Consider the following 15,284-nt stretch of genomic DNA (forward strand, 5'->3'; position numbering starts at 1 on the left):
ATACGAACCCCAGAGAGCACTGAGGTCAGCAGGGAAAGACCTGTTGACTATCCCAGGGCCGAAGGAAGCAAGACTGAAGAGTACCCGTACTCGGGCCTTCTCTGTTGTGGCCCCACACCTGTGGAACCAGCTCCCAGAGGAAGTACGGGCCCTGCGGGACTTTGACCGTTTCCGCAAGGCCTGCAAGACCTTCCTCTTTAGTGAAGCCTTCACCGACTAAACACTGAGAGTCTGCTTAAATGATTTTGTTATTGGTCAGAACAGCACCAAGATGTAAATTGTATTGTTTTATTGCTTTTAGAATTTTAATTAATTTTTTATCTACTGTTAAGGTATTGTATCATTTGTTATATTGATTAATGTTGTTAGCCGCCCTGAGCCTGCCTCGGAGGGGAGGGCAGGATATAAATAAAAGGTATTATTATTATTATTATAAGGAAAGGATAGGGAATTGTTTTTGGCACCAGTGGGAGAAGGATACACACATCTACCATATTAATCACTGACCACTGTCTGCATCATGATACTTTTCTCTTTGCTTTGACATCAAGATTAGTAGATACAGTTTCTACAAGAGCTATGAAACTAAGGGAGAACCCTGCACTGCCCTCTTTTATTCCATCCCTCCTTCCAGTGGCTTCCTCAGCCCTTGCACTCTCTTTCCTCACTCTAGGTCTCCAGGAGTCCTCTGTGGTGGAGAAGAGCTTGCAAGCCTGATTATTTCCCCTCTACCCCACTTCACATATGATGGAAATATTCACCTTCCTATGGGTCAGCGCTCAGAGGCTGGCTGAGGTCCTGATGCTAAGCACACTTACTTGAGAGTAAGCCTACATTAAGTTCCTCCTCAACATCCAGGAGCCGCACAATACGTATGAAAGAGCTGCATGTGGCTTCAAAGCCACAGTTTGGCCACCCCTGGTCCACAGCAAGGCGATCTATCTTTGGAGACCCATTGTTCCCAAATTATGAATCTCCTGAGGGTGTGTAGTCTGTCAGCCGCTTCTCACTCACCTTCAAAACATTTTTCCCAGGCTTGGCTGTGGCTGGCATCCATATTATGTTATTTTGGGCCAGGCAGTGTACTTTTTTTTTTTTGAGGTGATATTGTATGAAGGGTGTTTATGCCTTTTTCTCTCTACCCGCTCTGTGGTAGGAGGGGACTAACTTCTAACAGAGTTATGGCAGCCCTGTAGGGTTTTCTGTAGAGATGAACAGAGGTGGTATGCCATTCCCTGCCTCAGTGTTGCAACCCTGGACAACCTCACTGGTCTCCCATCCCAATACTAACCAGGGCTGATCCTGGTTAGCTAGAACCATAGAGTTGGAAGGGACCTCCTGGGTCATCTAATCCAACCTGCTGCATAATGCAGGAAATTCACAAATACCTCCCCCCAGGGGCCCTTTTGTAGAAAAATAGGTAGTGGAGCTCATCCAGGGATTGTTATGCAGCTGCACCTACTGTTCAGTGGACAAGGTGGGAAGGAGGAGGTGGAACTCTCAGAAAGGTTCAGGAGCTGTGCTCCTGTGAGCTCCAGCTGAATCCGAGGCCTGCCTCCCCCTAAGTTCACAGGATCTGCATTGCTGTCAGATGGCCATCCAGCCTCTGTTTAAAAACCTCCAAGGCAGGAGAGTCCATGACCTCCCGAGGAAGCCTGTTCCATGGAGGAACCGCTCTAATAGTCAGGAAGTTCTTCCTAATGTTGAGCCAGAAACTCTTTTGATTTAATTTCAACCCATTTCTTCTGGTCCTACCTTCTGGGGCCACAGAAAACAATTCTGCATCATCCTCTATATGACAGCCCTTCAAGTACTTGAAGATAGTGATCATATCATCTCTCAGTTGCCTCCTCTCCAGGCTAAACACGCCCAGCTCCTTCAACCTTTCTTTATAGGACTTGGTCTCCAGACCCCTCACCATCTTTGTTGCCCTCCACTGGACCTGTTCCAGCTTGTCTATATCCTTCTTAAAATGTTTTTTAAGCTTTTGAGATCTGATGAGATCAGGCTAGCCTGGGCCATCCAGTTCAAGGTAGCCCATTGTCTTTTGACTGGACTTAGCACTTTTGCAGAACTGTGGCTCAGCAGGACGTGGTCTGCTTTCAGTCTACAGCAGGTCGATGCTTTTTCATCTAAAGGACACGAGATCAGGGGGCCAAAAGGTAAACTGTCATTAGTGTATTTGCTTGTCATTTCCCAACATTTCCCTATAATATTTTAAAGACTGAACATTAAAAATCATCTTGGGGTGAACAGGTGTTGCCTGTATAATTCACTTTTCACCAGTGGTTTTGCAGATTCTTGTTTTATTTCATATTCATTTGCACAGGTTTTTACTTGTTGCTTGTATATGGAGGCTTACAATGTATGGTACTTACAGTGCTCATTTATTGATGCAAACATTATCATTGAACAATGCATCCTTTGATAGGGGGGAATGTTTCAAGGAAACAGAAAATGGCACCAGAGTTGTGGGTTTGCAAGAAGGGAGAAGCAAAATTGAGATAGGGATGTTTAGATTAAAAAAACCAGGGTTGTCAGATTTTTTTTTTTAATCCTCACTAAAATCAAGATAATTACCAGAAGAGTCCTCAGAGCTTCCCCTCCTTTCTCCAGACAAACCTTCCAAGTCTTCTTCATTCACTGATGTGCCTCTTATCGTCCATTTCAGCTGTCTCTCTGTTGTGTTTTTGCCACCAGCATTGCTTTCTGTTGGCCTGTGGGGACATCTGCTGGAAAGAAGCAGAAGCAAACTGGGTAGCAGAAGCAGAAACAAATTGGCCATGCTGGAGGCCCAAGGGAGCTGCTGCCAGAAGACAAGGGAAAGGAATAGATCCAGGTGGCAGCTGTGTTGGTCTGAAGCAATAGAACAAAGTGTGAGTCCAGTAGCACCTTTAAGACCAACAAAGTTTTATTCAGAATGTAAACTTTTGTATGCATGCAGACTCCTTCAGACAATGGAATGGGGTACAGTGAGCAGAGCTACATATAGCTGGTGGGCAATGGTTAAGAATGCAAAGCGGTACAGAGTTAGAATCCAATGGCAAAATCGTAAAATTAACAAATTGAAAGAACTTTTGGTCTGGTTAGCATTTGTGTGGGAAACCAATAAAACATGTCAGAATGGGAGAATGATGGTAAAGCAAATATTAATGAAAAGCCCTTTGAAACAGAAAAACAAGTAGTATTAGACCTTCTAAAAGAAAGCGATGTTTGGGCTCACTGCATGGCCTCGGGGAAAGCTATTTCAGAAGGCTGGAGCAATCGGATCCAGGTCTGATTGCTGGGGGAGCCAAACTGGAGGGGATATTGGTGGAGGAACGAAGAATGCTGGTCGTCCACCTACGGACATCCTATGGGGTGATTGTGTGCTTCTATGATCCAGAGGACAGACACGTTCCTGGATTTTAAATCAGCAGAGAGCAGGTTATGGAAAAGGGAAAATGAGCAGGGAAAACATGATTCCCTCCCCAAGCCCACTCCCTTCATTTGCAGAGCAGGGGATGCTTGAAGAGTTCTCAGCAAGGGGGCTTAGGACAGTTGGTCCCAAATGCTGTGTAGTGCATTTGTAGGAACATTGCCCTTATCTATGGGATGGTTCCAACCCAGCTTTTCCTATAATCACCTGTGAGATTTTTACCACCCATTGATCTTTCGATGTAGCATCTCTTCAGGCCAGCCTTTGGTATATCAGGCCAAAGAATAGCAGCATTTTTCATGCACGGAAGAATTGGAAGTGCAATGTGGAGGGTTCCAAGCCGAACTCAGCCACTGGCATTGTGAAATGTGGCGTGCCAGTCTTATGGCCTCTTAGCAGTCACAGCCTTATTGTAGCTGGGATTGCTTTGCTGTCCACAAGAAAACGTCTGCATGCTCCATTCCCTGTATTTCATCAGGACTCATTGTAGGGCACTTCAGTGCTGGAGAAGTGTAGTGAACAACAAGAAGCAACTCAAAGTTCTCCCCCCTCTCCATCCCTTTCTGCTTGGAGTCTCATACGTGCTAGCAAATTCCGAGGACATTTAAGTCCACAGTCAAAGCTGTGTTGGTCTGAAGCAATAGAACAAAGATGGAGTCCAGTAGCACCTTTAAGGCCAAGAGTGTTTTATTGAGAATGTCAGCTTTCATGTGCTAAAAGCTTACATTCTTGATAAAACTTGGTTGGTCTTAAAGGTGCTACTGGACTTCAACTTTGTTCGAAGTCCAGAGACAAAGACTGGTCCATTGCTAGATCAAGGGCCAAAAATAGAACTGGCTTGAGAGTCCTGGAGCTTGTTTGTGCTTTTTGACTCCCGTCTCCTGTAGAAAAGAAACAGTTCTGATTGTTTGGCCACTTGAGTTTATGAAAACATCAAGTCCATTAGTGTTTGGCACAGGGCTCTTTCATTTCCTTTTTTTGATGTAATAATTGGAAAGGAGGAGGAACAAGAGGGACAGTTGAGAGGTGATTGCTAGTTGCTATCTTGAGTAGATGTATTAGTGGCACTCTGTACCATGTGGTCAGCACCACACATCAGCTTGTCCACTGGTGAGCCTTTAAAGCATGGGCTCAGAGGAACACAGGCCAGACTTCCAGAGGTGGCTAGAGGAGAGGGTGAGCATTACAAGACAAACAAGGGGACACTTACAGAGGGGTTGCCAATCCAAATGTTCCATTTCCAAACAATTCAGGCTTATACAGGGCCAGCTCACCTACTACGCAAACTAGGTGGTTGCCTAGGGTGCTGGGAGGGAGGGTGCGCCAAATTGGGCTCCCCCACTTGGTGCCCCAGGCAAGTAGCTAGTTTGCCTGCATCTTCTGCCCATGACCACTGCCCTCCTTTCCCTCCCCCCCCCCCCCCGCTGCACAATCAGAGTGTGCCACAACAGGGCCCCGCTGGCCACGATGCGGCGTGCATCTTATCTTTCGAAGGATGCTGGAGAAGGCTTGGCTCCCCCTCCCTTCCGGTTCTGGAAAGGAGGGGGGAGAAGCCTCCAGAGTGTTTTTTCAAAGATAAGATGCACGCTGCGCTGCAGCCGGTATGGCCCAGGCGTGACGCTCTCTGATCATGCGGGGGGGGGGGGAGGTGACAGGAAGGGAAGGAGGGGGCGGGTGGGTGCCATGCCTCAGTGTGGCACCCTCAGGGGGTGCAATGTAGCATGGCACTGCATTTCACAACAAAAGTCAGACATTATCTTTTCAATGTGGCTGCTCCCTTATTTGACGCACAGCCCCAGGGCATGATCAATGCACTTCCCCGGAATTATACTTAGTGTGCAATTCTTCCTTTTAATCTATGCATAAAAATAAGTGCACAGTCCTTTCTGCACATCCCCTGGGTGGCCATCCTGATCCTAGGAATTGCACACATTGGTGTCTGCACCATTTTCTTCAGTACAGTGCACCCACTAGAAATGGGAGAAAAGCAATGGCTATTCTCCCTCTTGCAAGTCCATTGTTGTTGTTTTGACTGTTAAAAAGCCACTCTGCTCCCCAACAAAACTAGCCACATCAGGCTCCTTTGTCAGGTGGGCAGCCAAAGTAGCGCATATGGATTCAGTAATGATTTTGCAAAAGGATCTAAAAACTGAGCAGCAGCTTGACAATGGAACTATTAAAGGTGAGCTGCTCTTGGTAAAGTGGCTGCTTAGAAGGGCTCCGGTGACCCTGAACCTTGCCGAGACATCCACAAGCCACGTGGCCATGCTGGAGGCAGGAAAGATTGTCAGTAAGATAACGCAAGCCACGCCAAATTCAGCCACTGGAACAGCAGCCCGAACAAAGGAGGCTTTCCCAGGGCCAAACTCATCAGGTCCCTGAAACAGCCTTGAAGTTTCAAATGCCAGACCAGGGGCAGAGTGGCCATTTAACTTACAGGGAAATTTCCCAGTGGGCCTCTGTGTTAGAGGGCTGCAGGAGGGCCAGGAGCAAATAGAGCCAAAGCCCAGCAACTCTGACAACTTCTCAGTGGCCACTTGTCTCAGAACCTTCTTCAACTGTGGTAACTGGGGTCAGCTCACAATTGTCTCCTCTCGCTCTGCTGCCAGTTTGCAGGGCTGATGCCTACTAGGCTCATCTCATGGCAGTAAAGGTACAGCAGCAATCTTTCACACTTCCTTTGATCTGAAGGAGATAGTCCCATATTGCCACCCGGTTTTCCTTTTCCTTCAGACATATTACTTAGGTCATCACAATCATATTCTATTTGTGAGCGGCGCAAATCATGGCAGAATGTGCAAATCCACTATGCATAAGCACTCCAGGCATTCCACAGAAAACCCACTAGCTTCTGCATTGTCCTTGAAGCCCACACAAACCTGATTTGACTTCTTCACTGTGCTACTGGAAACCTCAGTAGTATTCTTCACAAAGATGTTAATCTGGGCTTTTTTTGTAGTAGGAACTCCTTTGCATATTAGGCCACACACCCCTGATGTAGCCAATCCTCCAAGAGCTTACAGGGAGGGCTCTTAGTACAGGGCCTACTGTAAGCTCCAGGAAGATTGGCTACATCAGGGGGGCATGGTCTAATACGCAAAGGAGTTCCTGCTACAAAAAAACCCCTATAATATGCCTTCCTGCATTGCTGATAAGGACTGATAAGTACTTACTATGGCGTTCCCGCTATTACGCGTGCTAATTAGAGAGAGCTAGGAATTCTTTTGGCACTACTGTGCCAAAAGGTGCCCCTATCCTTCATTATTTCCTATAGAAGGAAGGCATTTAAAAAGGTGTGCAATCCTTTTAAATGTGATGGCCAGAACTCCCTATGGAGTTCAATCATGCTTGTCACGCCCTTGCTCCTGGCTCCACCCCCAAAGTCCCCATATATTTCTTGAATTGGACTTGGCAACCCTACAACCACCTTTCCTCTTCTCCAAGGGGGTTGACCCCTGTCCCTGTTTCCTTCTGGGGAGATCCCTTTTGAAGCTGCAGGGATACTGTTTTCTGTCCTGAAGGCCAAATTGCCCTCAGGTCCAGCATCAGGGTCTCCCACTCTCTTTTTTAAAGTGGAGGAGGGGGTAAGTTGAGGCTGGGACAGCGTGGTAACAGCCAAAATGGTCCAGAGCACTTTCCCTGTATCTTTTTTTTTATAATGTTTAGATGTTTTTATTGTTAACTAAGTTTTATCTATTACCTATTGTTGTACATGTATAGATGTTGTTAGCCGCCCTGAGCCGCCTTGGCGGGGAAGGCGGGATACAAATAAAATTTATTATTATTATTATTTTTCCTGATACAAACAACCCCTTCCCCAACATCTATTATTTACACTGTGGGAGGAAGCAAAAATGGTTTTCTGTCTAACACGCCCCACACACACACATCCAGCAGAGTAAGTCAAATGGCTTTGGAAGGGGTGACTCCAAAAACAGCACAAGGATAAGTTTTTGCATTTTAAAATCCTCACTATGCCATCACCCTAAGCTAAACTTAGCTCCTTCCTTTTGCTTTACTTACTAGATTTTATCCCGCTCTTCTTCCAAGATGTTTAGGATGGCAGACACAGTCCTTCCACTCCTATTTTAACCTTACAACACCCTGTGAGGTAGGTTAGTCTGCATGAGAATGATTGACCCAAGATCACCCTGTGAGGCTCATGCCAGTTATACACCCAGTCCCACTCAGACCCTCTGTCTACTAGATCATGTTGTCCCATACTGAATCTCTGGTATAATCCATAGTTAGTGCTGAGGCATAGTCAATAAAGTACATGAATCTCTTTCATGGTCCTGGAATCATAAAGTGTGTAAATCTGAAGGACAACTTGGTGATCTGGGGAATTCAGCATTGATTTGTCCCCAGCTGGTCCTGCTAGACCAACCTCATTTCCTTCTTTGATCCAGTGACAAGCTTGCTAGATCATGGGACTGCCATCCATGTAGTTTGCCTGGATTTCAGTAAAGCTTTTGACTGAATTTCCCATGATGTTCTGATGGATAAACTGGAGGACTGTGGACTGGATTTTAGGAGTATTACATGGATATGTAACTGGTTGAAGAACCGCACTCAAAGAGTAGTTGTCAGTGGCATTTCATCTGTTTGGAGGCAGGTGTCCAGTGGGGTGCCACAGGACTTGGTTTAAGACCTGGTACTTTTCAATATTTTTATAAATGATCCTGATGAAGTGGCAGAGGGGACTACTCATTAAATTTGTAGATGACACCAAATTAGGGAGTGTAGCGAGCACCCCGGAAGGTAGAGATAGGATTCAACAAGAGCTGAACACACTAGGAAAGTTTGCAGATTTGAATAAGATGCAATTCAACAAGGATATGTGTAGAGAGTTCTACCTCTTTTCATTTTTTTTCATTTTATTCGATTTATATCCCGCCCTCCCCACCGAGGTGGCTCAGGGTGGCTCACAACATAAAATTCTAGCAATAAGATTAATGAATATTATAATACATTAAATAGTTTACAGCAGTTAAAACAAGAAAACAAGAAAACGATCTATCAATGTGCTATCCTACAACCTTCCTTTGGGGTTTTTCAGGTACCCGTCAGTTATATGCCAACCGGAAGAGGACTGTCTTACAGATCCTGCGGAACTGCCCAAGGTCCCGCAGGGCCCTCACCTCTTCCGGTAGCTGGTTCCACCAGCAAGGAGCTATAATCGAAAAGGCCCAGTCCCTAGTTGACTTCAGACGGGCCTTCTTTGGCCCGGGGATTGTTAGTAGATTTTGAGAACCAGATCTAAGCACTCTCTGGGGAACATGTGGGGAGAGACGGTCCCTAAGGTAGGCAGGTCCTAGGCCATATAGGGCTTTAAAGGTAATAACCAGCACCTTGTACCGAACCTGGTATATGGTATATTATTGGCAGCCAGTGCAGTCCCCAGAGCCGCGGCTGAATGTGCTCCCACCTGGGGAGCCCTAATAATAGCCGGGTGGCAGCATTCTGCACTAGCTGCAACTTCTGGGTTCGGCACAAGGGCAGCCCCATGTAGAGGGCATTACAGTAGTCCAACCTTGAGGTGACCGTTGCATGGATCACTGTTGCCAGATCGTTGTGTTCCAGGAAAGGGGCCAGCTGCCTTGCCTGCCTAAGATGAAAGAATGTGGACTTAGCAGTGGCTGCTATTTGGGCCTCCATTGTCACGGCAGGCTCCAATAGTACCCCCAGGCTCTTGACCCTGTGTGCCATTGTCAGTGGCACACCGTCAAAGGCTGGTAGGGGATTTTCCCTTCCCGGACCACGTCAACCCACGTGTTGGGACGCAGTCAGACTGGCCATGCATGAGTAGATAGAGCTGGGTGTCATCAGCATATTGGTGACAACCCAACCCATACCTCTGGGCAAGGGGACGCATGTAGATGTTGAACAACATTGGGGAAAGCACCGCCCCCTGAAGCACCCCACAATCAAGCGTGTGCCTCCAGGACAGTTCACCCCCAATTGCCACCCTTTGTCCCCAACCATCGAGGAAAGAGGAAAGCCTTTGTAAGGCCAGCCCCTGAATCCCCGCGTCGGCGAGACAGCAAGTCAGCAACCGATGGTCAACCATATCGAACACTGCCAATAGGTCTAACAACATCAGTACCACCGAGCCGCCTCGGTCCAGATTCCGCTGAAGGTCATCCACCAGAGCAACCAGCACTGTCTCCGTCCCGTGACCCGGGTGAAAGCCAGACTGATGGGGATCGAGAATGGAAGCATCCTCCAGAAAACTCTGTAACTGCAACGCCACTGCCCTCTCAATGAGTTTACCCAAAAAGAGTAAATCCGAGACCGGCCGATAGTGTGCCAATTCGGCCAGATCTAGCATTGATTTTTTTCAGGAGAGGGCGGACCACCGCCTCTTTAAGAGGTGCTGGAAAATGCCCTTCCATCAGGGATCTATTCATGATATCCCGTACAGGATATCTGAGCTCCCTCTGGCAAGCTTTAATAAGCCAGGAGGGGCAAGGGTCCAGATCACAAAAGAGGATCCTGCCAACTTCCTCCAGGCTGAGAACATTGAAACAGTCCAGAACATGATCTGAAGACAGGCACAAAGCCTCGAGTTCGCATACTGTCTCCAATGTGGCGGGGAGGTCGCGGCGGAGTGACACGATCTTATCTGCAAAGAAATTCGCAAAAGCCTCATAGCCGATCTCCAATTCCTTAGAATTTGGTCTGCCTTGTGACAGTGTTGTAGGAGTCTGAATTGTATTGAACAATTGTGCCGGGTGCGAAATTTCAGACACAATCTTAGCCGCAAAGTATGTTTTCTTTGTGGCTTTGACCGCCATCTCATAGGACTTCATAAACTTTTTATAAGATGTTCTAGTCGCTTCGTCTCGAGTATGCCACCATTGTCTCCCTAGTCGTCTGAGTCCTCGCTTTAATTGCCGCAACTCCTGGTTGTACCAAGGTGCCGGTTTTGGACGAGGGCGCAGAGGACACCTAGGTGCAATTTCATCGATGGCTCTGGAGAGTCTGTCATTCCAAGACTCCACCAGGTCATCCAAGGAATCGCCAGGAGGCCAGGGATCCCGTAGAGCCGTCTGGAACCGTTCCGGGTCCATCTGGTTCCATGGGCAAGCTAAAATACGCTGGCCGCCTAAATGGGCTTGGGGTGGGACATCCACACGAGCCTTAAGGGCATAGTGGTCCGACCATGGCACTGCTTCAGCAGTATTATCGTCCACTAAAACTCCTGCCGCAAAGACCAAGTCTAACATGTGCCCCGCCTGGTGAGTGGTCATTGTAACAATTTGGGAGAGTCCTAGCGTCATCATGGATGACACTAGGTCCATCGCCTGACTGGAGGTCGTGTCATCGGCATGGACATTGAAGTCACCCAGGATCAAAAGCCTCAGGTACTCCAATGCCCAGCCTGTTGCGGCCTCCACCAGAGATGGTACGGTGCCAGCTGGTGTGTTAGGCGGTCGGTACACCAGCCAGATCGCCAACCCCTCCCCAACGTCCCACGCCAGACCGGCACATTCAATGCCCTTGATCTCTGGGGCCGGGAGAGCCCAGAAGGAGTAAGCCTCTCATATGAATAGAGCCACCCGTCCCCCCTGCCCGCTAGTCTGTGACTGGTGAAAGACGGAGTATCCTGGGGGGGCCATCTGGGAGAGAGAGCTACGGTCTCCCCATCGCACACCCAGGTCTCAGTCACACATGCCAGGTCCATATCCTGCTCAAGCAGGAACTCTCGAAGGGTAGAGGTCTTATTATTTATGGACCTGGCATTACATAACACCAGTAACGGAGGCGAGTAATTTAACCTGGCCCCACTACCTGCCACCGTCGGAATGAGACACAGGCTGGAAGGGGGTCGAGCACTGTCATGTCTCGGCCTCCTTCCCTTATAATTCTGCCTGTTCCCACCGTCATACCTTCCCCTCCCCAGGAGTACTGGAATCCCCAGGCCAGTTATCTCCTGCTGGTGTCCACCAGAACTTCAGACCGGTGAAATAGCTGAACCTACTCCCTCCTCAACCCTCCTTCTCTAGCCAATCTATCAATTATGCTAACCTGCCAATAGTGTCTGATGGTTATTTAATTAAAACCCCCACCCCAAATCTACCCATTAATTCATTAGCTAAAAAATAATAAATACTTCTGGGTAACAAAAATGGCAAACATCCTTACTGGGTAGATCTTGGGGTACAGGTGGACTGCAAACTAAATTTGAGCAGCCGGTGTGATTCAGTGACAAAAAGAAGGCTAATGCAGTCTTTGGGTGTATCAATGGAGGCATTACATCCAGATCACAAGATGTCATGGTCCTACTGTATGCCACATTGATCAGGTTCCACTTGGAATACTGTATGCAGTTCTGGAGGCCTCAGTTAAAAAGAAAGGTGGACAGAATTGACAGAATGGAGCAGGTGCAGAAGAGAGCAACAAAGATGATCAGGGGCCTGGAGACCAAGTCCTGCAATGAAAAGCTGAGAGACTTGGGAATGTTCAGTCTGGAAAAGATGCAGTTGAGAAGGAACATGATTGTCTCTCTTTAAGTATTTGCAAGTCTGTCACTTAGAAAAGGGCAAGGAGGTGTTCCGGTTGGCAGCAGAGGATAAGACTCACAATAATAGGTTTAAGTTATGGGTGGAATGATACCAGCTGGATATTGGGAGATGGGGGTGATCAGATTTTGGAATTGTGAATCACATGGTGCTCAAAGTGGAACAAATGCCTTAGGACTCCTTCATTGTTCTTTTCATTCCATTTTCAAAATCCATAGAGAACATTGCACATGTGGCATTTGCCGCACCTTTCAGTTCCTTCACATCTTTTTCCATGCCAACTTTATAATGAGCACATTGATGAATAGCGTCTTTTCTTTTAAAAAGGAATCTGAATGTAATTCTGCATACAGTTGTGTCAGGACATTTTCTATGGGGTGTGCTTACCCATGTGCAGGAGCGCATCAACAAAACAGTGCACCGCATGTGAAGTAAATAAATATAAAATTAAAATAAAGACTGGGGCTTTTGTTTTGTTTGCAGTGGGGTATCACTGTTGGTTGGGATATAGAATGGTGTAGTATAGTCTAATCTTGTCTGATCCCAGAAGCTAAGCAGGGTTGGTTATTTGGATGGGAAGAGTTTGCAAGGGACAGTCATGGCAAACTGCCTCTGCTTCTCACTTGCCTAGAAAAGTCAGCTGTGACTTGAAGCCACTACCCCCCCCCCCCCCGCCACAGGTTATGCAGCAGAACAATGCAAAGAACCTGAAGCAACAAGAAACTACAGCAAACTTCACATGCTCCAATTCTAGCATTTTACAAATTCCCTGTTCCCTTATCCATTTCTGTTTACCCTGCTTTTCTATTCAGTGGGGATCTCAAAGCAGCTTCTAACAGTATTCTCCTCCTCCATTTTATCCTCACAAACTTATGGTGAGGATAGTAGAGAAAAAATGAATTGAAGGAAGACACTTTGGGTCTCGAATGGGGAGAAAGTTAAAAAAGGAAAAGGTAGTCCCCTGTGCAAGCACCAGTCGTTTCCAACTCTGGGATGATGTCGAGAAAAGCAGGATATAAATGAAGTAAACAAATAACCACCCCTGTGAATTAGGTAAGGCAGAGAGTGACTGGCTGAAGCCAAGCTTCCATGGCAGAGTTGGGGATTTGATTCGGAGCCTCCCAGATTCCAGACTGATGCTCTAACCGCTACACAGCACTGTTTTTTTGGAATTTGCCAGGAATGGAGTGCAGAGCACAGCGAATGCATGGAACAAAGGAAAAAGGGGGAAATTCATTCACCTTTACTTATACATAAGACACTGTCCATTAACTTCTGCATTATTATTAACCATCCAGCACATAGAACGTCCCTCCATGCTCCTGCCACCTAGCACACAGGTTTGTTTAGCACAGTCCATTGCCCTGGAAAGAACTGCGTCTGACCCTCACCCAGCCACCCCTCCTCACCTTGCTCCAGTGCGCACTACGCCTGGCCTGCCTTTCCCCAGGCACTAATGAGATTACCACTGTAACTGATTACCCAATAGATGTTTTAGCTAAGCAGCTTGTGTCTGGGGACAAGGTTGACCTTTTTATGCTGAAACTTCAAAGCCTGGAGTTTCGTTTAGGAGGTGTTGGCAGAGGCCGTGGCTTATTCCGGCAGGAGCCAATGGATTTGTCATCAAAGCCTGACCCCGGGTGGACAAATCGGGTTATGACTGCAGTTTCTCATGCAAAATGGGGAAGCAGCGTTTCAGGGTCTGAGATGTGTGTGGGGTTAGGATTTAACAGCGAACAACACCGGACATATTTAGCCAGTATTGGCTGGAAGACTGGGTAATTGTTGGCAGTTTTGAATGAACACAAACCGCCTTTTTAACAAACGCGCGTGTGCATCGTTTTGTGCATGAGAAACTGCAGAATAACATGCATGTCTCCTTCACAGCCCATCCCCTATTGCAGCTTCTGATGGACAGAAGGATGTTGTGCCAGCACAGCAGGGCAGATGGGGTTCTCTCTTCACTAGAAGGGGTGAGGAAGCGATGAGCCAGTGCTCAGCTCTTGTAGCCCTTTCTGGGAGGCAGCTGTGAGTCTCCTGCATCGTGCAGGGAGTTAGATGACATTTCCAGCTCTCTGTTTCTAGAATGCGGGTGCAGGCTCTGCCTATCGTAAACACCAGCTCCAGCAGAAAACACAAAGCTGAGGGGATCTGCTGTGATCCTGGCAGAGACACCAGGTCCTACTCCCACCAAGATACAAGATTTTAGATCAGAAATTTGGGCATTCCCCTCTCCAAGGTTAGAGGAGATGTGTGCACCAGGTTGGCTGGACCAGGTTGCATGCTATAGGGACAAGAAGCAGGATCTGCCTGGATATGAGTAGAATGGACTGTGTACCCAGAGCTGTGTAGGAATAGCATGGGCTCTTGTACTGGTTGCAGAAGTCTGTATTATGGGTGTGTCAACTATATATATATAAAAGGCAGAATGTTTCTGGACTTTAAAGTGTAGGCAACAGCCAAAGAAATCTCTGAAACCAGGTGGAACTTCAGGTTTCCAGTGCTGAATTCCTGGATGTACTTTCTGAACCTCAACACCTGGAGGAGGCAATATATACATGACTAATACAAATTACAAAAGTTCAGATTCTTCTAATCGCAGAATACCCTGGAAGCTATTGTTGAAGTTGACTTGGGAAAGCTCCATTCAAATGAAGAGGCGCCACAAGCGAGATCCATTTTCACACACACTAAATAACACACTTTCTGTGCACTTTAATGTGTGCAATGGCAAAATCCACTTGCAAACGGTTGCTGAAGTGGATTGAAACTGCATTATTTAGCATGTGTGAAAGTGCTTCCTTGCACATTCCATTCATTTCTATGGGACTTGAGCAGGAGAATATCATGGAGCATTGACAGCCAGGCTCTGAGCTGCCTACATGCAACAGAGCCATGGTGGCTTTTCTCTGAATAAACAAACTAAGCAGGAGAAGGGGGGTGTAGTGGTTAAGTGCATGGACTCTTATCTGAACCAGGTTCGATTCCCCACTCCTCCACTTGCAGCTGCTGGAGTGGCCTTGGGTCAGCCATGGCTTTCACAAGAGTTGTCCTTGAAAGGGCAGCTTCTGGGAGAGCTCTCTCAGCCCCACCCACCTCAAAGGGTGTCTGTTGTGGGGGAGGAAGGTAAAGAGATTGTAAACCGCTCTGAGACTCTGAGATTCAGAGTGAAGGGCAGGGTATAAATCCAATATCATCTTCTTCTTCTTAACCCTTCCCCCATTAATTTCTCCACCATATATCTGCAATGTCCATTGAAAAACTTTTGGAAGAGGGAGGAGAGATGTGGGGAAATGTTGGAACAAGGAACAGTTAAGCATCCTCCTACAATGGGTTTCCTG

Source organism: Heteronotia binoei, chromosome 11, assembly GCF_032191835.1.
Source record: "Heteronotia binoei isolate CCM8104 ecotype False Entrance Well chromosome 11, APGP_CSIRO_Hbin_v1, whole genome shotgun sequence".
Classification (NCBI taxonomy): Eukaryota; Metazoa; Chordata; class Lepidosauria; order Squamata; family Gekkonidae; genus Heteronotia; species Heteronotia binoei.